At 41.7% G+C, this 17,499-nt stretch overlaps 1 protein-coding gene across 2 annotated transcripts in view; it reads right to left on the bottom strand.

Moving 5' to 3' along the window:
- The window catches only part of LOC128694735 (uncharacterized), a 268,775-nt gene extending 251,823 nt beyond the window's left edge, over nucleotides 1-16,952 (bottom strand). For both annotated transcript variants that reach the window (XM_070095915.1, XM_053784999.2), the window contains exon 1: nucleotides 16,909-16,952. The gene's annotated coding sequence lies outside the window, so the exon portion shown is untranslated. The remainder of the gene's footprint in view (nucleotides 1-16,908) is intronic.
- Nucleotides 16,953-17,499: the final 547 nt, after the last annotated feature.

Here is a 17,499-nt window from a genome sequence, read left to right as displayed (position 1 = left end):
AGACAGGTTGTGTAAGATTTAGCTTGACCTAAGACAGGCTGTGTAGGATTTACCTTGACCTAAGACAGGTTGTGTAAGATTTAGCTTGACCTAAGATAGGTTGTGTAGAATTTAGCTTGACCTAAGACAGGTTGTGTAGGATTTACCTTGACCTAAGACAGGTTGTGTAGAATTTAGCTTGACCTAAGACAGGTTGTGTAGGATTTAGCTTGACCTAAGACAGGTTGTGTAGGATTTACCTTGACCTAAGACAGGTTGTGTAGGATTTAGCTTGACCTAAGACAGGTTGTGTAGAATTTAGCTTGACCTAGCTTAACCTGAGACAGGTTGTGTAGAATTTAGCTTGACCTAGCTTAACCTGAGACAGGTTGTGTAGAATTTAGCTTGACCTAGCTTAACCTGAGACAGGTTGTGTAGAATTTAGCTTGACCTAAGACAGGTTGTGTACATAAACATTCAGTGAATGTTAAGAAATTTAACATTGTTTTGTTTTAAGCAATATTGCCACTAAAGAAAAATAAAGAGGGATTTACATTATTAGCGACGTTCATGAATAAATAAACTAATAAATATTAAAAAAAAAAAATATTTGCAATAAAACAACCCGATGAATAATTATATATTACAAAGAGAGAGAAAATTAGTATTGGATTTATTAAATATCATAGAAAAGAAAAAAATATCTCAATATTACATGCATACAATGTAAAAGAATACAAATGAATAACAAAAACGTGAAAGGAGTTAGCCTGACGTGAAAGAGGTATTTACAACAGGTGTTAAAAGGCGGCAACACCAGGATTTTAACATGTTGAAAAATGGGAGGTTTTTCATGGTGGTTAAGATAATATTGCTGCGTCTCATACACAAGTAAAGAGGAAGAAGATAATGAGATCCGGAGAAATTGATAATAACTTTAGAAGCAGAAGCAAAGCGGGAGGATAATAATGACAGAATTATATGATGCATCAGAAAACGAAGTGTACGTTGGTGAGGATAATGATGATGATAATGAGCATGATGACTATCATCATTACAGATGATGAGTATACGGACGAGTTAACTTCATAACAAAGGCGATAAGTTGCGATATATGAAGGGCATTCAGCATGTGATGGCGATAATGGCGATAACGCGCTGATGATTAACAAATGCAACAACGAGATAAAATATATGAGAAAAGTAACAAACATTAAGAATTATATTGACAAATTATGATAAACACTTTATTAAAAGGAAGTGGAGATAATAAAAATAAAAATAATGGAGATGGTAATAAAAACACAACACATACAAACACACACATACACACACACACACACACACACACACACACACACACACACACACACACACACACACACACATACACACACACATACACACACACGCAACACACAATCACCAGACACAGATACACATACACAAAACAGGCCAAATGTCTATCGACGAGTGCCAGTAACAAAATTTTAACTAACATATTCTCTCTCTCTCTCTCTCTCTCAACAGACAAGTTGACGAGGGACATCTCATTAACACTCCGTGCACTCTCAGTCCAATTCTTGTATACTCCGTGCACTCTCAGGTCAACGCATACACTCCGTGCACCCTCAGGCCAACTCTTACACTCCCTGCACTCTCAGATCAGTTCTTACACTCAGTGCACTCCCAGATCAACTCATACACTCCGTGCATTCTCAGATCAACTCTTACACTCCGTGCACTCTCAGATCAACTCTTACACTCCGTGCACTCTCAGATCAATTCTTACACTCCATGCACTCTCAGATCAACTCTTACACTCCATGCACTCTCAGATCAACTCTTACAGTCCGTGCACTCTCACATCAATTTTTGCACTCAGTGCACTCTCAGATCAACTCTTACACTCTGTGCACTCTCAAATCAACTCTTACACTCCGTGCACTCTCAGATCAGTTCTTACACTCAGTGCACTCCCAGATCAACTCTTACACTCCGTGCATTTTCAGATCAACTCTTACACTCCGTGCACTCTCAGATCAATTCTTACACTCCATGCACTCTCAGATCAACTCTTACACTCCATGCACTCTTAGATCAACTCTTACACTCCGTGCACTCTCACATCAATTCTTACACTCAGTGCACTCTCAGATCAACTCTTACACTCCGTGCACTCTCAGATCAATTCTTACACTCCATGCACTCTCAGATCAACTCTTACACTCCGTGCACTCTCAAATCAACTCTTACACTCCGTGCACTCTCAGATCAACTCTTACACTCGGTGCACTCTCAGATCAACTCTTCCAATCCGTGCACTCTCAGATCAATTCTTACACTCCGTGTACTCTCAGATCAACTCTTACACTCCGTGCACTCTCAGATCAACTCTTACACTCCGTGCACTCTCAGATCAACTTTTACACTCCGTGCACTCTCAAATCAACTCTTACACTCCGTGCACTCTCAGATCAACTCTTACACTCCGTGCACTCTCAGATCAACTCTTACACTCCGTGCACTCTCAGATCAACTCTTACACTCCGTGCACTCTCAAATCAACTCTTACACTCCGTGTACTCTCAGAACAACTCTTACACTCCATGCACTCTCAGATCAACTCTTACACTCCGTGCACTCTCAGATCAATTCTTACACTCCGTGTACTCTCAGATCAACTCTTACACTCCGTGCACTCTCAGATCAAGTCTTACACTCCATGCACTCTCAGATCAACTCTTTCACTCCATGCACTCTTAGATCAACTCTTACACTCAATGCACTCTCAGATCAACTCTTTCACTCCATGCACTCTCAGATCAACTCTTACACTCCATGCACTCTTAGATCAACTCTTACACTCCATGCACTCTCAGATCAACTCTTACTCTCAGATCAACTTACACTCCGTGTACTCTCAGATCTCTTACATGTGCACTCTCAGATCAACTCTTACACTCCATGCACTCTCAGATCAACTCTTACACTCCATGCACTCTTAGATCAACTCTTACACTCCATGCACTCTCAGATCAACTCTTTCACTCCATGCACTCTCAGATCAACTCTTTCACTCCATGCACTCTCAGATCAACTCTTCCAGTCTTGCCAACCCGCTGCAACTGACAGCAAGCATTTTTTTCCATCAGTTTCTACAGCAACCATCATTGATTATTTACAAGTGAAACTGACCCTCCGCACATTATACAGAAGCGCTAAAGCCGTACGAGTCATTTAGCACCTAGGAGAATGAAAGGTAACTCGGTTTGATACAAGGGAGAGAGAGAAAGAGAGAGAGAGAGAGAGAGAGAGAGAGAGAGAGAGAGAGAGAGAGAGAGAGAGAGAGAGAGAGAGAGACAGACAGACAGACAGACAGACAGACAGACAGACAGACAGACAGACAGACAGACAGACAGAGACAGACAGAGAGAGAGAGAGAGAGAGAGAGAGAGAAAGGTACTGAAAGAAGAATAAAAGTCAACTCTCACTGAAATAATATAACATGAAATGAATTAAATATGCTTATAATTAACGAGGAAATAAATTAGGCTGTAAATTAGATAAATATACATTAGTGATACGAGGTAACAAATTAAAGCACGTGTAAGAAAACTCTTATTATAATAACAGGCTCTCTCTCTCTCTCTCTCTCTCTCTCTCTCTCTCTATATATATATATATATATATATATATATATATATATATATATATATATATATATATATATATATATATATATATGAAAAACAACCACTCTGAAAGAATAGAGAAATTCCAAGCGCTTTCGTGACTACTCACATTATCAAGTTCCTTGATAATGTGAGTAGTCACGAAAGCGCTTGGAATTTCTCTATTCTTTCAGAGTGGTTGTTTTGCATATTTTGAAATCACCTGTTTACTGTGATCTTATTGCATATATATATATATATATATATATATATATATATATATATATATATATATATATATATATATATATATATATATATATATATATATATATATATGAAGGGAAGTATGCCAGACATGAGGAGGTCAATGACATAATAAAGAGAAGCCTCGCCACAGCCCGTTGCCCAGCTCAACGGGAACCCCAAGTACAGAGGTCTGATGGAAGTCAAAAGCGTCCTGATGGAGCCACTATGCTACCCTGGAAGGATGGAAAGCAGATTGCCTGGGACTACACCTGTGCCGCCACATTGGCAGACACTTACTTGCCATGCTCCATAGTGGAAGGGGGTGGAGCTGCCGGCCACAGGGAGACCCAGAAGATCCGAAAATATGAAGACCTTCCCCCTTGCTATAACTTTATTCCAATAGGGTGGGAGACCCTTGGAGCATGGGGCAAGTGTGCTCTAAAGTTCCTCAAAGAGCTAGGTGAAAACCTCATCATAGAAACCAAGGACCACAGGGCGACCAGCTTCCTCTTTCAGAGACTCAGTGTTGCGATCCAGAGAGGAAATGCCTGCAGCATTCTGGGCACGCGGCCCACCGCAGGGGAGCTGGACGAAGTATTCGAGATGTAGCTCTGAGTTACCTTGGTTGCTTTACTTTCTGTTGTATTTTTGTTAATGTTCGGCCAATGTATTTTGTCTTTAAACAAAACATACTTGAAATATAGGGGGTGGTAGGAGAAAATTCTCAAACAGCTTCAGGGAGAACCTTGAGTTTTCCCTGAAGCAAGTTTATTCTTTTCTCTGAGGATGAGGGTCCCCAGGACAGTTCTAGAGGTGGTACCTCCCTATATATATATAATATATATATATATATATATATATATATATATATATATATATATATATATATATATATATATATATATATATATATATATATATATATGCGTACATGTAAGAACAGACTTCAGGGTGACCCGGCATGGAATCCTTTTATCTATCTCAACACGACATTCATAAGGAAGTGCTTAATCCGTATGGGTCATACGGAATGCGAAGTAATTAATCAACAGGTATTAATACAATCATTTTGAAGTGGTTAAGGCACATTGATGATGGTATAACAATGAGAGGTAATCCGGAAATATCCTTAAAATAATATTCATGATAATGTTGGAGTTAAAAATAAGTAAATAAGTAATAATAATAATAATCATAAACGAAATATAAATATTTACAATTAATACTATTACTATTAACTATAATAATTTATAATAAAATAATAAAATAATAATAATAATAATAATAATAATAATAATAATAATAATAATAATAATAATAAATCGAAATAAGATACTGTGGCTATTCATGAACAAGAATCCAAGAGAGAAAAACTCATATATATGGCAAGAAAAATGCTTCGTCAAATGTATACAGCACTTTATTGTCCTCTCTCCCTTTCCCCCACCTTATTGCCACCCCTCCCTGTCCTAGTGCTCTCTTTCCCCTACCCACTCTCCCACCACTCCCTGTCCTAGTGCTCTCTTTCCCCTACCCACTCTCCCACCCCTCCCTGTCCTAGTGCTCTCTTTCCCCTACCCACTCTCCCACCCCTCCCTGTCCTAGTGCTCTCTTTCCCCTACCCACTCTCCCAGTGCTCCCTACCCACTCTCCCACCCCTGTCCTAGTGCTCTCTTTCCCCTACCCACTCTCCCACCCCTCCCTGTCCTAGTGCTCTCTTTCCCCTACCCACTCTCCCACCCCTCCCTGTCCTAGTGCTCTCTTTCCCCTACCCACTCTCCCACCCCTCCCTGTCCTAGTGCTCTCTTTCCCCTACCCACTCTCCCACCCCTCCCTGTCCTAGTGCTCTCTTTCCCCTACCCACTCTCCCACCACTCCCTGTCCTAGTGCTCTCTTTCCCCTACCCACTCTCCCACCCCTCCCTGTCCTAGTGCTCTCTTTCCCCTACCCACTCTCCCACCACTCCCTGTCCTAGTGCTCTCTTTCCCCTACCCACTCTCCCACCCCTCCCTGTCCTAGTGCTCTCTTTCCCCTACCCACTCTCCCACCCCTCCCTGTCCTACTGCTCTCTTTCCCCTACCCACTCTCCCACCCCTCCCTGTCCTAGTGCTCTCTTTCCCCTACCCACTCTCCCACCCCTCCCTGTCCTAGTGCTCTCTTTCCCCTACCCACTCTCCCACCACTCCCTGTCCTAGTGCTCTCTTTCCCCTACCCACTCTCCCACCCCTCCCTGTACTAGTGCACTCTTTCCCCTACCCACTCTCCCACCACTCCCTGTCCTAGTGCTCTCTTTCCCCTACCCACTCTCCCACCCCTCCCTGTCCTAGTGCTCTCTTTCCCCTACCCACTCTCCCACCCCTCCCTGTCCTACTGCTCTCTTTCCCCTACCCACTCTCCCACCCCTCCCTGTCCTAGTGCTCTCTTTCCCCTACCCACTCTCCCACCCCTCCCTGTCCTAGTGCTCTCTTTCCCCTACCCACTCTCCCACCACTCCCTGTCCTAGTGCTCTCTTTCCCCTACCCACTCTCCCACCCCTCCCTGTCCTAGTGCTCTCTTTCCCCTACCCACTCTCCCACCACTCCCTGTCCTAGTGCTCTCTTTCCCCTACCCACTCTCCCACCCCTCCCTGTCCTAGTGCTCTCTTTCCCCTACCCACTCTCCCGCCCCTCCCTGTCCTAGTGCTCTCTTTCCCCTACCCACTCTCCCACCCCTCCCAGTCCTAGTGCTCTCTTTCCCCTACCCACTCTCCCACCCCTCCCTGTCCTAGTGCTCTCTTTCCCCTACCCACTCTCCCACCCCTCCCTGTCCTAGTGCTCTCTTTCCCCTACCCACTCTCCCACCCCTCCCTGTCCTAGTGCTCTCTTTCCCCTACCCACTCTCCCACCCCTCCCTGTCCTAGTGCTCTCTTTCCCCTACCCACTCTCCCACCCCTCCCTGTCCTAGTGCTCTCTTTCCCCTACCCACTCTCCCACCCCTCCCTGTCCTACTGCTCTCTTTCCACTACCCACTCTCCCACCCCTCCCTGTCCTAGTGCTCTCTTTCCCCTACCCACTCTCCCACCCCTCCCTGTCCTAGTGCTCTCTTTCCCCTACCCACTCTCCCACCCCTCCCTGTCCTAGTGCTCTCTTTCCCCTACCCACTCTCCCACCCCTCCCTGTCCTAGTGCTCTCTTTCCCCTACCCACTCTCCCACCCCTCCCTGTCCTAGTGCTCTCTTTCCCCTACCCACTCTCCCACCCCTCCCTGTCCTAGTGCTCTCTTTCCCCTACCCACTCTCCCACCCCTCCCTGTCCTAGTGCTCTCTTTCCCCTACCCACTCTCCCAGTGCTCTCTTTCCCCTCCCAGTGCTCTCTTTCCCCTACCCACTCTCCCACCCCTCCCTGTCCTAGTGCTCTCTTTCCCCTACCCACTCTCCCACTCCTCCCTGTCCTAGTGCTCTCTTTCCCCTACCCACTCTCCCGCCCCTCCCTGTCCTACCTCTCCCTGTCCTAATGCTCTCTTTCCCCTACCCACTCTCCCACCCCTCCCTGTCCTAGTGCTCTCTTTCCCCTACCCACTCTCCCGCCCCTCCCTGTCCTAGTGCTCTCTTTCCCCTACCCACTCTCCCACCCCTTCCTGTCCTAGTGCTCTCTTTCCCCTACCCACTCTCCCACCCCTCCCTGTCCTAGTGCTCTCTTTCCCCTACCCACTCTCCCACCCCTCCCTGTCCTAGTGCTCTCTTTCCCCTACCCACTCTCCCCCTCCAGACGATCAAGTCACCAGCAAACATTATCACATTCATGAGAAAAAAGCTCTGATATAAGAATTTACGAGCGTTCAAGTCAAGCAGCACCAAGAAGAATGGGAAACAAGAACATCTGATCCAAGGAAAAGTAATGGGTAGCTCTGAATTCCCTGAATCAAGATCCCTTCAGCAGGATCTCCATCTGAGAGGGGAATCATCTGAAAAATTACCCTGGAGGAGGAGCGAGGGGGTTACACACACGGGCATAACACTGAAGAAATGTTGATGGTATGATGATGTAGCTGCTATTGTAGCACATCTTGTAGAGAAAATATGTCAGGAAAAACAGTGAAGATAATCAGTCGCCTCAGTGGCATTTCAACAGACCCGGGGATTTATTTAATTTTCATCTGTTTGTCTGAGTCACGTCACTAACGACTTGGATCATGACTAACTTATTTTCGTGGTGATCCATATAATCTTTTTATGTCTGGAATTTCTTTAGTACCTTCCTGCATAAAAACTGAGAGCAAATAAGCGTTGAAAATTCCACTATATAAATTAAACTATAAAGTGAAGTAGATATACGTATTAAATTTCAGAAATATAAATGCTGGGTCTGCATAACTATTACAACTCCTACTAACACGTAGTCGACACTGACACGTGGTCAACATTAACAAGTGGTCGACACTAAGACGTGGTCGACACTAAGACGTGGTCGACACCAACAATTGGTCAACACTAACACGTAGTCAATTCTAACACGTGGTCAACATCAGCACATGGTCATTGCTAAGAAGTGGTCAACACTAATACATGGTCAATACCAACACGTGGTTAATATCAAAATGTGGTCAACACCAACACGTGGTCAACTAGCTGAAACAATCAGTAAATAATAATCTAAAATAATGTATATTTCCTTCCCATACATTAACACGTGTCACGAGTCTTAAACAAACACAACACAACGCTACACAATATACATCACAACACTACACAATATACATCACAACGCTACACAATATACATCACAACGCTACACAATATACATCACAACACTACACAATATACATCACAACACTACACAATATACATCACAACACTATACAATATACATCACAACACTACACAATATACATCACAACACTACACAATATACATCACAACACTACACAATATACATCACAACACTATACAATATACATCACAACACTACACAATATACATCACAACACTACACAATATACATCACAACACTACACAATATACATCACAACACTATACAATATACATCACAACACTACACAATATACATCACAACACTACACAATATACATCACAACACTATACAATATACATCACAACACTATACAATATACATCACAACGCTACACAATATACATCACAACACTACACAATATACATCACAACACTACACAATATACATCACAACACTATACAATATACATCACAACACTATACAATATACATCACAACGCTACACAATATACATCACAACACTACACAATATACATCACAACACTACACAATATACATCACAACACTATACAATATACATCACAACACTATACAATATACATCACAACACTACACAATATACATCACAATACTACACGACACAAAACTGAAACAACAACAATTCTTTACAATGCTGTGCTCGCGTGAATTACACGGTAAGAGGACCTATGTGTATTCAATAATTTCGCCAAAATCATTCTGAACCTAACGAAAAAAATATATTTCATTGTGTTTGTTTAGTATTAAATTATTGTAAACAAATTTAAAATATATACAGTTGGGTTAGGCTAAATTAAATTGCTCTTGTTATAACAAGGTTAGGTAAGTTTTCTAAGTTTCTTTTGGTGCAAAATTAAAATTTTTTACATTAACATTAATGAAAAAAATATATCTCTAAACGTATAAGAGAAAATTTTGTAAAGGACTTAATTTTAAATGAGTTCTTGCTAATTGACCAGTTTTACATATTCGGCACGACATATATATATATATATATACATATATATATATACATATATATATACATATATATATATATATACATATATATATATACATATATATATATATACATATATATATTGATAAATTAGACACATGTGCAACTCTTGGGTATCTTTATTGAGGAAACGTTTCGCCACACAGTGTGGCGAAACGTTTCCTCAATAAAGATACTCAAGAGTTGCACATGTGTCTAATTTATCAACATGTCGGTTCTCTGAACCATTCATCTACAAACATTATTTATATATATATATATATATATATATATATATATATATATATATATATATATATATATATATATATATATATATATATATATATATATATATACATACATATATTTTTTTTTATAGGATGGGGTCCACCTCTGGTGTAAATTGTGGGACCCATAGCCTCGGAGAAGTGGATAAAAAGGCTTCAAGGAAGAATATTTGGATTTCTTCCTGAAGCCATTTGAATATTCCACTTCCCCTACCACCCCATCTTTTGAACTATTTTTTTTTTTTTTTTTTTACCAATAGGAATATTTTATTACATAATATGGCACAGAAGATTTAAGAGATACATTGTTGATATAAAGGTGGCATATACGGTACATGTTGTTACGTGTGTATCACCGATTATAAGGCGAAAATCTCATCCAGCTCCTCAGAGCTGGGGCGTGTGCCCAAAATGCAGCATGCATTACCCCTTTGAACAGCCGCACTGAGCCGCTGGAACAGAAAACTAGCTGCCCTGGGATCCCTAGTTACCCTGATGAGTCTTTTTCCCAACTCCTTAAGGAAATTAGATGCACTCTTTCCCCATGAGCCAAGGGTCTCTGAGCCTATGGGAACAAACATATAATGATGGGCAAGTTCTCCATATTTTCTAGACTTTTGGGACTCCCTAAAGCTGGCAGCTGCCCCTCCTTCCTCCCTGGTGTATTGGAGATAGGTATCAGCCAAGGTAGATGCACATGTATAGTCCCACACCACCTGCTTCCCATCTGTCCAGGCTTGAAGGGTGATACCATCTGGACGCTTCTGGCTGCCATCAGATCTGCATAGTTGGGGTGGCTCCCTTACTGCTGGGCATCCAGCTGTTGTGAGGCTCCTCTTGATAATGTTATTAACCTCCTCATGTCTTGCAATCTTTCCCTCGGATTTACGGCACACAAGACCATGGTACCCGAATCGGTCTGCTGCTTCACTGCCACAAATACACCTGTGTTCGGCGAGAATAGGGGCGGCAAGTCGAAGGGCAACACCGATGCGGATGGTCTGTGGGTCGAGGCGTGTGCCAAGGCTGGAGTTGGGAACAGCCAACAGAAAGTCCCCAGCATGAGGGGCTCTCACTGCCAGGAGGCGGGCTCTATCCTTCCCTGACACACTCTGAAGCATCGTTGAGGCTATATTTTCCACTATTGGACCATCCCAGTGCGATTGTTTGTAGTTGTTGGGGGGAGCAGGTCTGGTTTCTGAGCCCGTTAGATTATCCCAGATCATTGCTCCGTCAATGAATTTTTGGTCCTGGGCTCCAATCTTGTCCCTAAGATGTTCAGGGAGAATCGCTGCTACAAGCTCTCTGGATGCAATACACGAGGACAGAAAAGCAGGTAACGCAATCTGTGATGACTTGCGGACACCAATGCCTCCTAGTCTGACTGGAAGTGTAGCTTGGTTCCACTGCCCGTCTTCTAGAGTAAGGTTAAGTACTTTCGTAAAAATCTGCCTCAGAATACTGTCATATTCGTGCAGTATAGGGTTATCATATGAAGGTGCACATCTTAGGAAATATGTCAACCTGGGCAGACTCAAGCACTTTGTGAGAAGGTACAAGGCATCGTGGGTGTCCAGATTGCCTATTCGTTGTTCCATTCTCCTTAACTCTTCCAATTTCTTCCTGAGAATTGTGTCAATGGCATTGCTTCCCAGAGGTGCTCCTAGCAAGACACTATTTGTGGGGGCAATGACTGCTGCTCCTGGTAGTTTTGATCTCACTGCATTTATCACTTGTTGACTGACTGAGATGATTTCACATTTGGATGGATTCAGGATGAGACCCATTTCCTGTCCCCGTGTCATTACCTGTGTAAGGTCATGTAGGAGGGACTCCTTTGTACCTGCTAGTGTGCCATCATCTAGGAACCAGATGTTTAGCTCGCTGGTCAGTCTGACTGTGATTTCCCTAACTGCAATACAGAAGAGAAATGGTGCAAGAGGATCTCCTTGTTGGACACCCTCCGATGATGTGATTTCATGCTCTCCAAAGAGAAGCATTGATTCCTTGCTATAACCAGCTGAAACAAAAGGGAAGAGACCAGGGAAATGTTCTTGTACTGCTGCTAATACCACGTCTCTTTTCAGGAGATTGAACGCATTCTTGAAATCTAATTTTACCACTGCATTGTCCTCAGGCAGGTTGTTGATATATGCCCTTGTTGCATGAACCGCTGCTTCACTTCCTTGAGAGACCCCAAAGCCAAGCTGGTTTGGTTGAAGCATCAAGGCTGCCTGTGCACGAATACTTCGGACAGCAGCTTTGGATACGAGGCGGCGTAACGTGTTGCCTACTGCAATTGGCCGAATTCCTCCATCCTTCTTTTTAAGTGCACAAAGTGTTGCACCAAAAAAGAAAGGTCTAATTTCATCAGGAATCAGACCAGCCAAGGAATTGTTGACGAACCTTGTGATCTCTGAAAGCAGTGTCTCTGCAATTTCCCCAATAACTGGATTAACCATTTCCTTTAAATGCTGTGGCCTTATTCCAGTGTAACCCCCAGCAGAGCCAGATGGGAACGACATTATTGCTTTGTAAATGTCTGAGTCTTCCACAATCAATGGTTCCATAGTGGGGACAGAGGTGTTGGAACTGTTGGTGCCACTGGTTTCCCTGGCAGGGTGCTTTCCTCTAAGTGCTTCAGCCGTGTCAGCATCCCTGGGAGCAACTGTATCTTCACTGGTAATAATTCTGATTGCCCCCACTGTGTTGCCCTCTTCAATTTTCTTGCTCACCTGGACTCTGACTTTTTCACTGTCAGTAGAGTGAGTGGGGGTTCTGCCTCTCCCTTTTTTGTGTTGACGGGGAAGGTGAATGAGGTTATCAACTCTAGGAAAATCTCTTAAGGATTTAATTATCATTGAGGCTAGCCTCTTTCCCCTTCTTTCCGGCACAGCTAAGCAGACATTGCCAAAAAGTAGCAGGTTGTGCCATGCCTTGATGGTTGGTGGAGCATTTAAGATAGTGGAACCATCGTTTACTTTTTTCAGGAGGTCTGTAAGTTTCCCAGCTGCGTGTGGACGGGCTGCTTTGGGAATATGTGTGAGTGTCCTCGTACCTGTTGCTTTGATTGCTTCCGAGAGATTGTCTGATGAGATAAAATCTGTTGGAGTGGGTTCAGGTGCCTGAGGTGGCTCTGGATCATCACTTTCCACAGGAGGACATCCTGAACCAGGGCAACTACCGTGTTTGCGGAGGAAACCATTAGAGTTGAGACAACGAAGCTGTAAGCATGACCGACACTTGCCTCTCCTAGTATTGCCAGCCGTGCCATTTCCCTGGCTGCTTGCTTCCTCCTGGTTGGCATCCATCTGCTAGACTAGACAATAGGAGTGGAATATGACATGCTGGGTGGGTATGGTGCGTGGGAGGTAGTGAACTTGACCGTGGTGGCCTGGTGGAGTTTGAGGGGCCGGGAGGGGAAGGGGAAAACTTCCCTTGGGAATTAGGTGGGGGAGGCGAAGGTTGAGTGGGGTTATCCCGGGGAGTACAATACACATGGACTTGCACACTATATATTGTTCACACTGTCTTACACTACACATAACTTTATTTGTTTCCCATGTACACTATGAACAATGTGGGTATGGGCCCTGCTGAACCAATGTGTTCACTCACCATCTAGTTACACATCCCACCTCTTCCACCCACCCCCGTGACGTGGGGGTGGATGCACTGACTGGTCACTCCCTCGTTAACATTAATTTCACATTGTTTTTCCATAACATAAGCCTTTAAAAAGTCCATGCATCGACACAAACATTTCCACGTTAACTAGAAGCATGGTCCTGGATATACATGTTTTTATAAGAGCTTTTCGAGGTTTGTATGTACGATAATCTTGGCCGGTACTCATAAACAGTGTAGGCCTTGTACTCCCCCACACCTCCACTGGCCGTCTTCCTCACTACCACCACCACTCGCCAACATTCACAAACTGCACAGCATTTCCACAATTTACCTTGAAACGGTGCTTTGAAATGTCTTCTCGCTTCACTGGAATCTTCCCAGAGTATTCACAATAAGTCCTGTTGAGTCTTAACCTGGTCAGCCTCGTTGATCCGGACTTATAATTGAAAATCCCGCAGCTAGCCCGCCACACGTCTTGCCAGCGCCAGCGCATGGCATATGGCATAAGACACAAAATATCATCAACATATCTGAACCATTTAGCTCTATTATGGAGGATTGTGTTAAGCAACCTTGTTTCATATATATATATATATATATATATATATATATATATATAAGCAATAAGATCACAGTAAACAGGTGATTTCAGAATATGCAAAACAACCACTCTGAAAGAATAGAGAAATTCCAAACGCTTTCGTGACTACTCACATTATCAAGGAACTATGAAAGTAAAGCATCCAAGGAAGCTATATAAGGGGTCTGGCCAGCACCTCACTATCAGATCCCACAACGGTTAACACCTGACGCGCGCCGACCCAACTTGGATAGGTCCTTTGCACAACTCACCCACAAACTATTCTACCCAAGAAAATTTAAAAATTATTATTTGTCCAGTGTATTATTAAATTCTTCCCAAATTCTGTTAATTATAAATGGATCTAATTTATATAAACCAAAGGAAATATTCATATTATTGTCAAAACTGCTTTTTATGAAACAAAATTCAATTATATTCCTGTCGACCATGGACTTGATACTACTTTCTCAACTTTATGAAAATCAATTGGATGGTTAAAATCTCTTACATGAATAAATAGAGCATTGGAATCTTGTCCAGTTCTAATGCTATATTTATGTTGTTTTAATCTTAGTTCGAGATTTTTACCAGTTTGACCGAAATAAACTTTATCGCAAATTTTACAAGGAATTTTATAGACACATCCATCAGCATTTTGGGGGGAATTCTTTATCAAAAGTTTTTTTACTGTATCAAGATTTTTGAATACAACTTTAATATTAAAAGTCTTAAGAAGAGAAGGCAAATCAACCAAGTTTTCATTGTAAGGGAGAACCAACATATTTTTAGTTGAATAAGGCTGGTTGTCCCTTTTTGGATTGTAAAAAGTATTTCTAGCAACTTTAAAAGATTTATCAATTACATTTCTTGGGTATTTTAAATCATTACCTATTTCATAAATTTTGGATATTTCCTCATCTATGAACTCAGGACTACAAATTCGTAAAGCTCTCAAAAACACTGATGAGAAAACAGACAGTTTGACTCTATCTTGATGCGAGGAATAATAGTGGACATAGGAACAGTTATTTGTAGGTTTTCTGTAAATTTTAAATTTGAATTCATTATTACCCTTAATAATTAAAACATCTAGAAAAGGCAATGAGTTATTTTCTTCAAACTCAACAGTAAAGTTTATAGAATGGGTTAAGCTATTTAATTTTCCAAGGAAATGGTGTATATCTACATTTTTGGGCATAAGACACAAAATATCATCAACATATCTGAACCATTTAGCTCTATTATGGAGGATTGTGTTAAGCAACCTTGTTTCAAAAAATTCCATGTATAGGTTACTAAGAACAGGTGAAAGAGGATTTCCCATTGCCATACCAAACTTCTGAGTGTAAAACTTATCATTAAATACAAATTTTGCATCAACAATGCAAAGTTTAATAAGTTTAATGATAGTAGGAACTGGCAATGGTAAATCATAGTTAATCTCGAACTAAGATTAAAACAACATAAATATAGCATTAGAACTGGACAAGATTCCAATGCTCTATTTATTCATGTAAGAGATTTTAACCATCCAATTGATTTTCAAAAAGTTGAGAAAGTAGTATCAAGCAAGTCCATGGTGGACAGGAATATAATTGAATTTTGTTTCATAAAAAACAGTTTTGACAATAATATGAATATTTCCTTTGGTTTATATAAATTAGATACATTTATGATTAACAGAATTTGGGAAGAATTTAATAATACACTGGACAAATAATAATTTTTAAATTTTCTTGGGTAGAATAGTTTGTGGGTGAGTTGTGCAAAGGACCTATCCAAGTTGGGTCGGCGCGCGTCAGGTGTTTAACCGTTGTGGGATCTGATAGTGAGGTGCTGGCCAGACCCCTTATATAGCTTCCTTGGATGCTTTACTTTCATAGTTCCTTGATAATGTGAGTAGCCACGAAAGCGCTTGGAATTTCTCTATTCTTTCAGAGTGTTTTTTTTGCATATATATATATATATATATATATATATATATATATATATATATATATATATATATATATATATATATATATATATATATATATATATATATATATATTCACACATACATACATAACGTTTAACGTTCAACCCAAACTTCCCGACTTAAAAGATTTATCAGTAATAGTTTCGCCAAACCACGCGTGTATTTATTTTTGATATAACCTCGCAGATATGACTCGCAAAATAACAAAATAATATATTCTGTTTGCATACTTTATTTTAGATTATAATTAGGATTTACGGTTTGAAAGTGACTCAATAATGAATAGAGACATGCAAGGTTAAGGCAGGACGAGAAACTCTCGCAAGCTAAGGCTGTATGTATGCACATTGTTCAACAAATTCCTTGAGATAGCCCATAAATATGAGTAATGTTCCTCATGGGGCATGGGGAAGGGTGAGGGCGAGACTGGGGCATGAGTGAGGGGGGAGAGACTGGAGAGATGTTGTTCAAAGTGAAGGTGGGTGAATAATATACACGAGAGAAGAACATGAACCTGCCATCTGTCTCCTTTCATCGCTAACAAGTGTACCACCAGCACAGCCGCTTCTCTTTCTACCTCCTCTCTCTCTCTCTCTCTCTCTCTGGTTCACCAAAACCCTCACATTTACCCCGACAAAATCAGTTTTCCTGGAAACCACACACTCCATAGCATTCCCAGTGGTCATACAAATCGACTATAAAACATTCGATAATAAAAACCAAGCTCATAGTCTAAAAAACGAACAGAAATATGACAATGTTGCTAAGGTGTTTATTACCTGTGAAGACGGTGTGGTGGGTGTCAGCGCGGCGTCGAGCAGTGCTGCGATCTAGTGTCCGTGGTCACAACTATCTATCATAACACCTATCACGAGGAAGGAACAGAATATAAACAATGAGAGGTGTATAGCTCTCAGCATATATATATATACTGAGAGTTTAATTTAATCTCTAATTTAGCGATTACGTATTCTTGACTGGTGGCGAACAGGCTATATGCTGAACAGGTTATATGTTGTATACTAACGGCCCCTTCCAAGGCAGGCGAAACTGCAGATCTGGAGAACACAGAGAACTTTCACTGCATGTATAAGTACAGTCAAGCACCTCAATTACTGGGACCGTTTGAAATCCCTTGACCTGTACTCCCTGGAATGCAGGTGAGAAAGATACATCATAATTTACACCTGGAAAATCTCGAGTGACTAGTCCCAAATATGCACGCGGAAATCACTCCCTATGAAAGCAAGACTCGGCAAGCGGTGCACCATATCCCCAATCAAAAGCAAGGGTGTCGTCAGTACACTAAGAAATAACACAATAAGTGTCCGCGGACCAAAACTGTTCAACAGCCTTCCACCAGGCATAAG

Source organism: Cherax quadricarinatus, chromosome 51 (genome assembly GCF_038502225.1).
Source record: "Cherax quadricarinatus isolate ZL_2023a chromosome 51, ASM3850222v1, whole genome shotgun sequence".
Lineage (NCBI taxonomy): Eukaryota > Metazoa > Arthropoda > Malacostraca > Decapoda > Parastacidae > Cherax > Cherax quadricarinatus.
Note: the sequence above shows the minus strand (reverse complement) of the source record. Positions and strands in the feature narration are given on the sequence as shown.